This window comes from Acinonyx jubatus, chromosome C1, assembly GCF_027475565.1.
Source record: "Acinonyx jubatus isolate Ajub_Pintada_27869175 chromosome C1, VMU_Ajub_asm_v1.0, whole genome shotgun sequence".
Lineage (NCBI taxonomy): Eukaryota > Metazoa > Chordata > Mammalia > Carnivora > Felidae > Acinonyx > Acinonyx jubatus.
Window position 1 is genome coordinate 60,649,828 of NC_069381.1, and position 13,466 is coordinate 60,663,293.

The 13,466-nt window shown below is 36.5% G+C and overlaps 1 protein-coding gene across 1 annotated transcript in view; it reads right to left on the bottom strand.

The window, feature by feature from the left end:
• Positions 1-4,358: 4,358 nt before the first annotated feature.
• LRRIQ3 (leucine rich repeats and IQ motif containing 3) overlaps positions 4,359-13,466 on the bottom strand; it is a 360,753-nt gene continuing 351,645 nt past the window's right edge. Inside the window, exon 14 of the transcript XR_008294971.1 lies at positions 4,359-5,359. The gene's annotated coding sequence lies outside the window, so the exon portion shown is untranslated. The remainder of the gene's footprint in view (positions 5,360-13,466) is intronic.

Sequence of the window (13,466 nt, forward strand, 5' to 3'; positions counted from 1 at the left end):
TAATATACATCAATACATATATGGATACATGGTAAATTGAGATTAAATTCTACCTGCTGTTATTTTTTTTCCTCTTAAAAACTTCATTTTGGGGGCACCTGGGTGGTTCAGTCAGTTAAGCATCCAAGTCTTGACTTTGACTTAGGTCGTAATCTCATGGTTTAAGAGCCTGCTTGGGATTGTCTGTCTCCCTCTCTCTCTGTCCCTCCCTCACTCATGATCTCTCTCTCTGTGTCTCTCTCTCTCAAAATAAATAAAATTAAGAACAACAACAACAACAACAACAAAACTTCATTTCTGTACGCTCCAATGAGAGAATTAAGCAAATGTATGGCTTACAATATGTGTGAAATCCCTAAAAATTTAATCCATTCATCCAACTACTACTACACCACAACAGAACATTGTGCTTCATTTAAAAATTTTCATCCAATATAAGTGAATAGCAATAATAAATAGTTTCAAAAAATACAAATATATTAATCAGATATTTTGAGATATTTTACTTTATTTTTAAGGAAAGATTATTGAGAAATTTTGTGTTTCAACATATTGGTGTGTCTTGTCTGATAGAGACTTCATTGATATCCTCATCCTCCTTCCTTGGAAAACACAATTGGGAACTACCTCCAATTGTTGATCTTTACCAAACTTTTAATTCTTTCCAGTTTTCTTCTATATCTGGAGACAACCCTCCAAACTAACTTTTCCCATTTTTCTCTCCCCCACTTGACTAGGTGTCACAGATAACTAAAACCTGACTACACAGATTCCATTGGGACTCTGTGTTGCCTTTCAGCTGGACTTTTTCTTAGGATCTCAAGAAGGTTTGCAAGCTGAAGCCCAATCATCCTGAAGAGATCACTACTGTAGCAGACCTTAGAGGGACTGGTGTTCTCTCTGGACCAGTCACTATCTGGGGCACAAAGAAAATTTGGTGAAATGCTCAGATATGCATGCCCTTATATGAAAGGTAACATATAAGCCCTTATATGAAAGACTGTGGATGACTTAACAAAAGCATGAACATCCTAGCTTGACAGTTTGAAGGAACTCAGTAATTCATGCTGCATAACCAAAAGATTTTCCTCTACAGATTGACATTTTAGATTTCACTGGACTGGTTATCCTCAGGATTCAATTCCTGGATCCTTAATATAATATTTAATGTTAATGTTTCTCTTCTTAATTTTAGGCTTCTTCTTTAGGCATCCTCTTCTAGGATGTCTGGACTCTAAAACAACTGATTTTTGTCACCACTTGTTAACAAATGGTTCAACTGGTTTTATAGGAACAACTCCAACAAGGGTCCTTTCAGACACTTTTTTTAGACCCTGTTTTGACCCACTCAGGCAGTTTCTGATCACCTTTGAATTGATCATCAACAAATGATATTTGCCTTGAATAAATGAGGAGACTTACAAGTTGAACTTTACGGGCGACCCATACTCCAAGAAATTAGGACTACTGAGAATTCTCCCAGTGTCCTATATGCACACCTCTTTTGTGTTCTAGGAAATGCTAGCAGACTCATCAGCTAACCACCTGACGGAAAGGATTGCCCTGCCCTGAAACAGTCCCAGATAAGCTCCACTTCCATCTTCTTGCTCCGTAACTCAGACAAAACCTTTCTCCACCTTTCCTCAAGATTCCTTTGTTTATTTTACTCTATAAAACCTCAGCCCCCCCTTCCTTTTTATGAAATGTTCTGTTCCTTATAAATGAATGTTATTGTGGCAACCTGAATAAAATCATCTCCTAATTGCCTACTTAACCGTGTATGATTTATGGTCAGAAGGCCCAAGTCAATACCCAGTTCTATATATTATTAACATAATCCTGAGGTTAGTTAAACCAAAAGAGACTCTTAAATAGAGAGCAAACTGAGGGTTGCTGGAGGGGGTGTTGGGTGGGGGGATTGGCAAGTGGGTGATGGGTATTAAGGAGGGCACTTGTTGGGATGAGCACTGAGTGTTATATGTAAGTTATGAATCACTAAATTCTATTCCTGAAGTTATTATTACACTTTATGTTAGCTAACTTGGATTTAAATTAAAAAAAAAAAAACAAATACTAATAAATAAACAAGAAAAAAATATAATCCTGAGGATACATCATGTACCAGATGTAAAAATGTCACTTGAAATGAACTGTTTTGTTCTAGCACTTACTTGTCATGTAATCCTACCATGAACATGTCATCTTCTTCAAGTCTAACATTTGATAAAAGTGACAAAGGAATGTCCATTTGTCCGATGTAACCAGCCAATTATCAATCCTTTTTAGCAGTTTAGTCCTTGATACTAGTAGTCACCATTTATTAAATACACACTAAACTTTAAATATGCACTGAACTCCAAATATTTTTCAAGTATTTTCTGCTTTATCTTTATATTTCAAAAAAATAGACATGAATCGTTTTATATAAAATTGAAAGAACTAAGGATTTTTTTCTGTTCCCACCCTTTTCAAAACCTGACATGAACACATGCCCTGTTACTAAGATGTTGTTTATAACAAAGGCAAGATTAACAAGGAGGCAATAGACGGTAAGACTCAAGGTAGGGGAAGAAACCAAGTCACTTTTGGTATAATAACCAAAGACTTTTTAGTATAATAGTACACAGGCAACTTGGCAGGACTAAAAGTCAAACTATCTTGCAAATGAGCTAGCCATAAAAACTAAAACTATTCTCAATAGGTTCATCTTTTTCCTAAATTTAAGACCCAAATAGACTGCAAGGAGCAGGAAATTAACTGGTGCTAGAAGCTGAGGCAAAGAACAAAGGCACTCTAGAAGAGCAGAGTAGAGGCCTTAAAGGAAAGAATGAGAGAAAGCTAAGTGCATTGAGCTGCTTTGTGAGTAACAAGGGTGCACCGATCTTGGAGACTGAGGCACTCAAAAAGAGCTGAGATAAAAATGTAAATAAAATAGAAAAGTCATTTCAGAAGCCCAAGTTCCCTGAAGACCCCTTATGAATAGAAAGATGCACCCCAAACCAAAGAAAGGCTGTTCTGTTTCTTCTAGATTCCTGTGTGTTTTGACAGCTAACAATGAGTATTTAATAGTAAATGGTATCATTACTCTCTTCCACTAAGAAGAGTATTAGTAGGAGATTTTCAGTCCATTCCTGCCTGCCTCTAAAACATCATTCACTCATTCATTCATTTTTCTTCCTTCTTTCCTTTCTCTCTCTTTTCTTCTTTCATGCACATGCTCTCTTCTTTCTTAATTTCTACTCTTGTTTTTCTCTTTACCATTGGACACTCCACCTTTTGTCTCAAGAAGTCAGCAGTTACTGAGTAAGCTGGTTTTAATAAAGAATAAGTGAGTCCAGAGTTCACACAAGCAAAACCAGCAGAATAAATTCTATTAGTTCCCTTATGAAAAGTGCCCTGCAGTCCTTGAGATGCACATTTCACAGAGCAGTTTTCTGCACAAAGCTTGTGATGTGTCAGTGTAGGGTTATTTATTTACAATCGTATTTCCTTGCTAAGGTGAAAGGTAAGCAAAGGATGAAAGCAATTATCACAGTTTTTTCCCACTAGGGCTGTCAATGTAAAGTGCCCCTGTGACACAGCCCGACACTTTTAATGAATTCCCAGGGTTATGCGACAATGCTACTAACACCCACATCTGTCACTCAGAGATAGGGAGTTTCCTTCCGCTCTTGAGCTCGGATGCTAACACTCTTTGTCCTGGTTAATGAGGACCTGACTTTATATTCTAGAACAGGGCACTTTAATAATGTGTCTCCACAGATCACAATGAACAAACTCTTAAAGTGTGATTCAGTCACAGCTGATTCCAAACACAACATTTAATAACACTTCGGTGGAACATGCTCAGAGGTTTTTTTGTTTGTAGACACAGTTGCATATTTTGAGAACTGGAAAGGCCCATAGTTTAATTTACCACTTTCTCTTTACAACTGCAGGGCTTTTCCATAAAGTCCATTTCTATTTGTGTGTTTTTTCACCTCCTTATTGACGACAGGGATTTCTGAAAAATTGTTTTGTTGAACTCTGGCAGAAATGCATGCCTGCCTAACATTATTTCACAACCTGTACTGGGAGAGGAAAGGAGATAGCCTCTAGGAGCCATGGGCTCTTGGCTCCCTACTCAAATCTGATTTTAAAGAGTCTCCACACAACCTATTTTGTTATGAGAGATCAAAAAAAGGGATAGGCAGGATACAAGGTATGAGCAAACACAGGAAAACAGGGGTCTCAGGGACTAAGCACATATTATGAGCACTGGATATGGGTTCCAGCATGAGTTATAATAGAGCTTCAACATCTTAAGAGGCACATGAGGAAGGGAACTGCCTACAAGCCAGTCTCTGGAGGGTAATTAGAAGCCTAAGGTACTGGGTGTGGTCATAAAATAGGTGGTAAATGCAGTCTTAGTTTGGAAAGGTCTGATTCAGAAGAAGCTCACCTAGGTGAGCTAGGTCAGGGAAAGTCTAATATTAACAGAGATGTGTAGCCCTGGCCAGATTTTACGTTCTCAATCCATTCAGGGCAGAACAGCAGCCAAGAGTGGAGGGATCACAGCAGGTAGGATCCTGCTAGAAAAAGCTATTGAGAGTGTCTAACCCCAGAAAGTGGACTGAGGGCAAGAAAGGGACTTCAGTAAAGTGGAAAACTTCAATACTACATTCCAGAACCAAGTTAGAAGCCCCATGATGATGCATTGATAAAGAAGAGGAATGAGATAGGAAAGGGCAAGAGAGATTTGGCAAAGTGGGTAAATTTTAAATAAAATGTTCATTAAGCAAATTGATCAGTAAGCAAACAGGTGTGAGGTTAAATGACTTTGGCAAAGTGGACTTTTCTCAGGTGCAGAGAGAGGAAAGGGGCAGGCTGTAATTTGCAGAGCCCACAGGTGTCTGGAATCAAATCAGATCAAAGGCAACAAAATGAGTTCCATGTCCCACAGGTTGAGGTGCCCACAATCTTAGAAGGTAGCTTGCTATGATCATTGTTGGTCAGAAACTGAGTGAAGCTCAATGTACATGTGGAGGGCTTTAGTAACACCAGAAGAGAGTAGCTGAAAGAAGACAGGGACTGACTCACAAGTGAAGTTATCATATGATGCTTATAAACAAACGGGTAAATCGGGTAACCTAAAACAAGCATTGTAAAGATATAGGTTCTGCTGCCACTATCTTGAGGCCAACAAGGACATGGCACTTAACATTCCCTGATACACACACACACAGACACACACTCTTAATCTTCCTGTACTCACACTATGTTTATTACCTGTATTTTACACTTGAGAAAATCAACAGACAGAATGTCTTTCTGAAGATCCCACAGCAGAACCATGATTTAACATCGGGTACTCTAATTTCTGGAAGGCAACATTAAAATAAACCAGTTAACAAATCAGAGAATAGGAAAGATAACGTGAAGGCTACAAATTCAACATAGTGAAGGGAGCTACAATTTTGGTTTCCATGACAATTCAAGACAAGTTTCTACATCCCCCAAGTTGCTGGCCTATATAACTAGAATGTTCTGTAGACTCCACCATTTTGTGAGTCATGATTAAAAACCCTTTCCCCCAAGGGGTACTTAGGAATGATATTGGTGATGAATGAAGGCAGGAAAAGACTTGCCTATATTAGTCAATGCAAGATTTGGATATCATCAAAAAGGTAATAATTTGTACTTTCTAGGTGGTGAAGCATGGGTATATAATATTTGTATAGATAGAACTATTCCCTCAGCCTTCTTACACCAACACTGTGATAAGAATTTGAGAGTGATGATGGAATTTTGTTGTTGAAAGTCTCTAGCCTTGGAACAGACCATCCTGAGTTTATATCCCAGGTCTACGACTTACTACTGGGAACATCACTTGTACTCTCAAGCCTTAATTTCCTCAATTTATAACATGTGCAGTTTAGTCTAACTCAAAATTTTTGTGTGAAGATTAAATGAGATATTATAAAGGGTCTAGTTATCTCTAGTAGGTAGTAAGTAGGTTAGCATTAAATAAATGTGAGTTCCTTTTCCTTACCTCATCTCCCTTCCATGAAAATTACTTGAAGTCTGTACAAAGCTGGGAAGTTCTAAGAGACTTGAAGCTTGGTACAGACTTCTAGGTTAAGAACCCTTTCAACAGGGACACAGTCAATTACCTGAGAATGTATTCTCCCACTCAGGGCTACCCTACATGGTTGCAGTTTATGCCCTGCAGACATCACATCTGAAAGGGAATCACTCATCTGATAAACCTCCTCCATTTGTTTGTTTATGACAATTTACTGGCAGACTTAATGTCAGTGTCTTGTTCCAGCAAAATATTCACAACAGTTTTCCAACAGATGGAAGTAAAATGTCTTTAGAAATGGGTGTTTCAGGAGTGCCTGGGTGGCTTAGTCAGTTAAGCATTGGACTCTTGATTTCATCATGACTCAAGTCATGATCTCACAAGTTCGAGCCTCACATCAGGCTCTGTGCTGACAGCACAGAATCTATTTGAGATTCCCTCTCTCCCTCTCTCTGCCCCTCCCCTGCTCTCTCTCTCTCTCTCTCTTTCAAAATAAATAAACTTAAAACAAAACAACAACAACAAAAAAGAAATGGGTGTTTCAGACGTCCAAAGGTTCTTTATGTGCTAGCAAAAGCCTCGAATCCTGCTTTGCCTAAATGCTTTACATGTCCTTTTCCACACAGACTAAAATTCCATCAAGTAGATTCATTTGGTTTAATGTATATATTTTTAAATGCATATGTATTGAAAAGTATTAATTCTAAGTCATCCACACATGCTGTATTTAGGCTTTGTGTTTACTATCCTAGGATATCTTTGGAGAGACATATCTCTAAAACTCTCTGGAGGGATATATTATCTCTAGATTCCAGGGATGCTTGCTATTAAAACAGATAAGAAGGCCAAGACTATGAAGAAATATGAGAAAGTCATGGAGAATTGTCTTTTAGCACATCCACCATGAAGTCATGCAGTATAGTAATGCTATTACAGGAGAGTAAAGAATTGTGACCAATAATTCAATATTGTGCACTTTGCCTAATGTTCCTGTTAAGTTTAAATCAGTATGATTAAGCCATGATATAAAAATGTATTACAGATTCTAGGCCATGATAACTTTAGAGCACAAGTACCAAATGGGTTCTAATTTACCAATTGTCAAAGCCATTAATATAAGTTACTTGTAACTACTCATGAAGAAGTAGAGTGTTATTTTAAAGCCATTATTATTTTAATGACTCATTATAGATGTAAGTGGCAAACTTTAGGGAAACCATTAAAAGTATTTTTTTAAAGAATTGAAATGGATAGACTAAGAGAAAAGAGAAGATAGATTTATATAAAATGTACAATTAAAACCAGAGAAGACAGAAAAATAATGGAAGAGAAAGAAAGAAAGAAAGAAAGAAAGAAAGAAAGAAAGAAAGAAAGAAAGAAAGAGGTAGCAAAAAATTTTACAAATAAGATTGATATTATATCAACTGTATGAATAATGAATTTAAATGTGAATTGTTGAAATACATTAATAAAAGGCAGAGACTATCAAAATGGGTTGAAAAAAGCACAACCCAACTATGTGTTGTCTATAAAAAACTCTTTTTTCAAACATATATTGGATAAAAGGCTTGTATCCAAACTATACAAAGTACTTTTAAAACTTAACAATGAGAAAATAAACAACCTAATAAAAAATGGACAAGAGATATGAACCAAAGATAATATATGATGACAAATAAGATATAAAAAGATGCTCAATCTCACATGTCATTAGGAAATTGCAAATAAAACAATGAGCTACTGCTACACACTCATTAGAATGGCCAAAATCCAGAACACTGACAATAACAAATGTTGATAAAAATACAGAGAAACAGGAATTTTAATTTACTGCTGGTGAGAATGCAAAATGACTTAGCCACTTGGGAAGATGGTTTGGAAGTTTCTTACAAAGCTAAACATACATTTACCATATAATCTACCAATAGTGCTCATGAGTATATGTCCAAATGAATTAAAATTTATGACCACGTGAAAACCTGCACATGAATATTTATAACTTTATTAATAATTTCTCAAAATTGAAAGCAACAAACATGTCCTTTACTAGGTGAATGTATAAACAAATTGTGGTACATCCATAAAATGGAACACTTTCTAGTGATTAAAAAAAAATGAGATCTTAAAATACAAAATGATGTGGTGGAACATTAAATCCATATTACTAAGTGAAAGAAGCCAGCCTGAAAAGGTGATATACTATATGATTCCAGCTACATGACATTCTGAAAAAGGAAAAACTGTAGAGAAAATTAAAAGATCAGTGGTTGCAATAGGTTTTGAGATGGACAGAAGTGATAAACAGATGAATCACAGGGTATGTTTAGGACAATGAAATTATTACACATGACACCATAGTGTTGAAAATATGGCATACATTTGTCAAAAGCCATAGAACTGTACAACACAAAGAGTGAACTCTAAGTATGGATTTTAGTTAATGATAATGTATCTGTATTGGTTCATTAGTTGTAACAAATGCACCATATTAATGCAAGATGTTAATAAGGGCAACTCTGTTGGGGAGAAAAGGGGGCATATGAGAACTCTATGCTTCCTACACAAGTTTTCTTGTGTAAAAACTGAAGTTTCTTGTGTAAAACTGAAATTATTCTAAAAATTAAAAACTATTTAAAATTATATTTAATACATATTTTAAAATTATTTCTTTAATGTTTCTCTCCCCTTCTAGACTATAAGCTAAATAAGGATCAGAACTCAATAGTTGATAAATAAATATATGTTGAATAAATAAAAATCCAACATGTAACTTAAATATCATTTACATTATCCAGGAAAACCCAAGTAAGAGTTCAAAAAATGTTATTTGACTGCTCACCCTTTACCATTTTTTAGTCCTTTTGGGAATATCTGACACACAGAAAGATATATTTTGCCAATCTACTTGCTTAATCTTGCCTGAAGGTGATCAGTAGAAATGCTTAACAGAAAATTTACATGTAATGACTAATAAGTCAGTGTATAGCATATTGAAAGTGGAAATTTCATAAATTACTAAGCCCCATTTTTGTTCAGCTTAATTTTGATGTCTGAAAAGATGAGAGCCTTCTTTTTTTTTTTAAGGTTTATTTCTTTATTTTGAGAGAGAGAGAGAGAAAGAATATGCTTGTGTAAGCAGGGAAGGGACAGAGAGAGAGGGAGAGAGAGAATCCCAAGCAGACTCCACACTCCCAATGTGGGACTCAATCCCGCAAGCCTGGGATCATGACCTGAGCCAAAATCAAGAGTCAGATGCTCAACTGATTAAACCACCCAGCTGCCCCAATGGGGAGCCTTCTTAATCTAGCTTCTCTGCTGGGCTCTGCTGATCCCTTTTAACATAGTTCTTTCACTGACCCCAGAACTATAACAAAATTTCTTCTAAATCTGTTGCATACCATCTTGATCCAATCATTAGCTCTGTGATCAGTTATGAATAATATATATCCCAACACTCCCATTCACACACACATAGCCTTAAACAAAGAAAAATTGAAAAACCAGATTCTACTTCACTGTTACTTTCTTTTCACCTCCATGAATATCTTCCCCTTAATAGTTTTATTTTTTTAAATTATTTGGACTTGTTTTACTTCTACTTTTGTTGTTGTTGTTGTTCTCTTGGAGGACTTTCTACCTTATTAATCAAGACTTTGCCCCTCCCCTACCTCCATGACAACCTGTATCTCATAGAAACATTCTGCCCTCAACATGTTCAGTCAAGCCACCAGAATAATCTCCAGTTGTTTTATACCTACTTCCATATTGTCACATCTATGTGTTTTATGTGCATAAATTTGTGTATCTACATGAAAATGAGAAAAATCCTGATTTTGCACTATAGTGGACTTCAGATATTAACTGGTACAACCTTTTCCAAAACTAAAGTCCTGACTAAAGTCATATGAACAGATAATGAGAGATCCTGAATTGTAATCATGGATTTCTGTTTACCAGCCCAACACTCTTTATACAAACCAGTCTGAAATTAGACTCTACATTTCTATGTAGTGTAAGCATTACCTACTCTGGATGGAAATAAAGATTATTTTCATTGCCATTTTGCCTGTGGGATTTCAAGAGGAAGTAGGAGTCCCTTGAATCTTCCAATTTCTTACACTCAAGCTTAGTAACAATTGGAAATTGTGCTCTGGCACAATGCCATTTCCTGGGCAGGGGGATGCTAAGTCCCACTCTGGTGCAGTTTGCATTTTAGTGTATTTTGTAAATAAATTCTTAACAGATGGACAGAGCAGCAGGAAGCCAACACCAGGGAGTCAGCAGGTGGACAGGAAAGCCAGAAATGGACTGGCACTGATCAGATTAACAAAACTAAAATATCTTGGGATTCACACATGCTGCCCACAGAATAAGTTGGCACTGACCAGATAGGCAAACTCAAATCAACCCTGAGCATGGAAAATTTCCATTACTCTGTTCCTATGGGGTACCAAAATCCCTCCCAGATGGTGACGACAAAGCTATAAATCCTTCAGAAAATAAGTCTGTCTTCTCTTTCTTCCCATGAAGCTGACATACAGCAGGAAGGTGAGCTATAAATTATAATTATTAATAGTATCAAATTGCTCTTTATTTAACTGTACTTGCCACAAAATTAAGCAGGGAGAGAGGAAGATATTATCACCGGGCCCTGTAAATCATTGGTATAATATCCCAAAGGACTTGAAAGATTTCATTGCTGTGATAAGCACATCCCCTTCTATTCTCCAACCCATTGCATTTCCCCCCATAATGTATAACTCTAATAGCTTCGTTTTAAGGTCTGCTGCCCTGCTCATGCAAAGATATGACTCTTTTATTAAAAGCCTCCTTCCCATCACTAAAATGTGTCTCCTCAAGCATCCCTGCCCTTTGCTCTGCACCATAGGTGTTATCTGGTGAGATAATGGCTGGCAATACAGATCTAATGCTGGCAGAACATCCAGGATCAGGGTGCTGGGCACTTTTCCTGGTCAGGCCCAGGGGTTTCTATGTAAGTGTCAAGGTTTCCCAAATCTCCATTAACTCGTAGTCTTCATTTGGAAATTCTGAAATGCTTAATCACATCACTTAAATTTTTATGAGTTTCATAATAGGTGTAGCAAATCTTTAGAGTCAAGAGACTAAGAATTTAATTCTGACTTTGCCATTAATTAGCTGCTTAATCATGGAAAAGTTGCCTAAGATCATTGAACCTAACTTTCTTCACGTCTGAAGTCAGGATTGTGAGAATTGAGAACATGCATATAAAGAACTAAGCAAAGCAACTGGTACATAACAATAAATTATAGTATCTTTCATCATCATCATCATCATCATCATCATCATCATTTTCATTATTATTAGAAATTTAAGTAGGGTTGATATGAAGACTCTGACTTTAAAATCATTCTTAGGGATGATTGATATACATGGAATAGGAGATTTCAAAACCAGTCATAATGTACGGTGAGGATTTAGAAGCATATGAACATGCAGGGATAAGGGCTGGAGAAAATTCAGTTCAAAGGCTCAATCTTCCTGGAAAAGAATTATGAAATTCACAAGGCTATAGGACATGTGGTGAACTCAAGTTTAGTTTAAATTGCTAATAATAACAATAATAAACTAAACTAATCTTCCAGGTTTAGTCCAAGTTGAGTCGATTTGAAATCAAAAGCTCTCTAAATAACAAGGATAATCCTATTCAGAACCCTATTCAGAACACCGAACTGGCCCCCAACCCCCAGATAAAACGCTATCCTACTGTATTGTAAGGTCAAAAATTTCATGTGCTGCCTTGACATCTTTGAACCTCATGGGGCTTCAAAGACTCAACTGTGAGGCTTAATCCTGCTTTCACCAGATATGCCCCTCACAGAGTTGGAAAACTCTCACCCTACTAGTCCCCCTATCAGCCAGACTAGCTCTACTCCTCCTGGCACTCAACCTAACAGGTTTCACTTCCCTGCCAGCCCATGAGATTATTCAAACAAACTAATATCATCCTCCTACAGGAACTAGGGTTCACCACACCCTCCATTTATTACAAAAGCCCAGTCAGTGTCCTCTCCAAGGCTGTGAGTGTGTGTGACTAATAAAATTCTGTCAGTTTCATGTTTCCAATATTGGGTCTTCTGTATTTGGCCATTGCCATCATCTCAGAATGGTAAACCCTCCTTCACCAAGGGGGTGAAGAGGAAGTAGATAAAATATCTATCACAGTCAGGCAGATTGAATAAAAAATAGGTTTCCTTTCCAACGGGAGGAGAACATGATCAGAAAACTAAGTTTAGTTGACTTGTAATTCACAGTGAGGGTTTGAAAGGAAGTCTGGATTATTCAATAGGTTTAAGACAAGGACAAGAAGGGGAATGCCAGATCCAGTTCTCTAGAGACTATAAGCCTCCTCATGTCCTGATTAGAAATGGACTATAGACTATAGCCTTCAAAGGCTTGCTTTGTTCTTATCTGAATCAAAATTGGGCTGTCAGAGCTAAAGGCAACCTCTCAAACCGGTGGTATACCAAAATATATTCTTACCACTAAAAAAAAAACAACAAAAAAACCCTTAAAACATAAAAAAAGGGAAAAAAGGAAATTAAATTTTAATTTTATTGTCCATTTACTATTCCCATAAAAATTTTAGTTTTATTGTTCGTATATGACTGCTCCGAAAACATCACCCTTCTGCTCTCAGGAAGTTGGTGAATGAATATTATTTATGGTTACCCACTAGATAAACTCCATTTAGCTTTTAACCTTTCATATATAACCTTGGAGTACAGGGTGGACCGTGAGTAGAGACATAGTATGCGTGGCCCCCAACTATGTTAAGTATTCAACATATTCTATTTCTAAGTGACATTTTGAGCTATCAACAGCATTCAATCTATGTTAACTCTGATCAACTAAGCTAAAATCCTGACTTTTTAGACCTCTCTACACATTACTTAAAATATAGCTATAACAGATTTAGCTGAGATGATTTTTTCCAACCCATATTTATCTACATCTGTGAAAAATATGAATAGGATAAGACTCCCAACTCTTGACAGATATACTAAAATGTTCCCTTAAAAGCTTTTTAACATCCCAGAAATAATACAAAGATTGGGTTCCAGCTATTCCTGGATGAAATGGCTGCATTGTATATAATAGTTAAAATGTGTAATTATTGATTTGGATACCTCTAGTAGCATTATAAAAGTTAAAAAAATAAGCAGATCTGGATTTGGAAACAGCATAATAAGTAATACAAAAAGATTATTTTATGTGAAGAATGTTTTGGCACCTGGTTTTTAGTAACAATATAGAAATCATGACATTCTGTGTGGGTTAACATTAATATAATCAATCTAATGTTTTCTTTATGACTTCTGTCCTCACTAAGGGCTATAATCAGCTTGTCTTAACTGAGTTC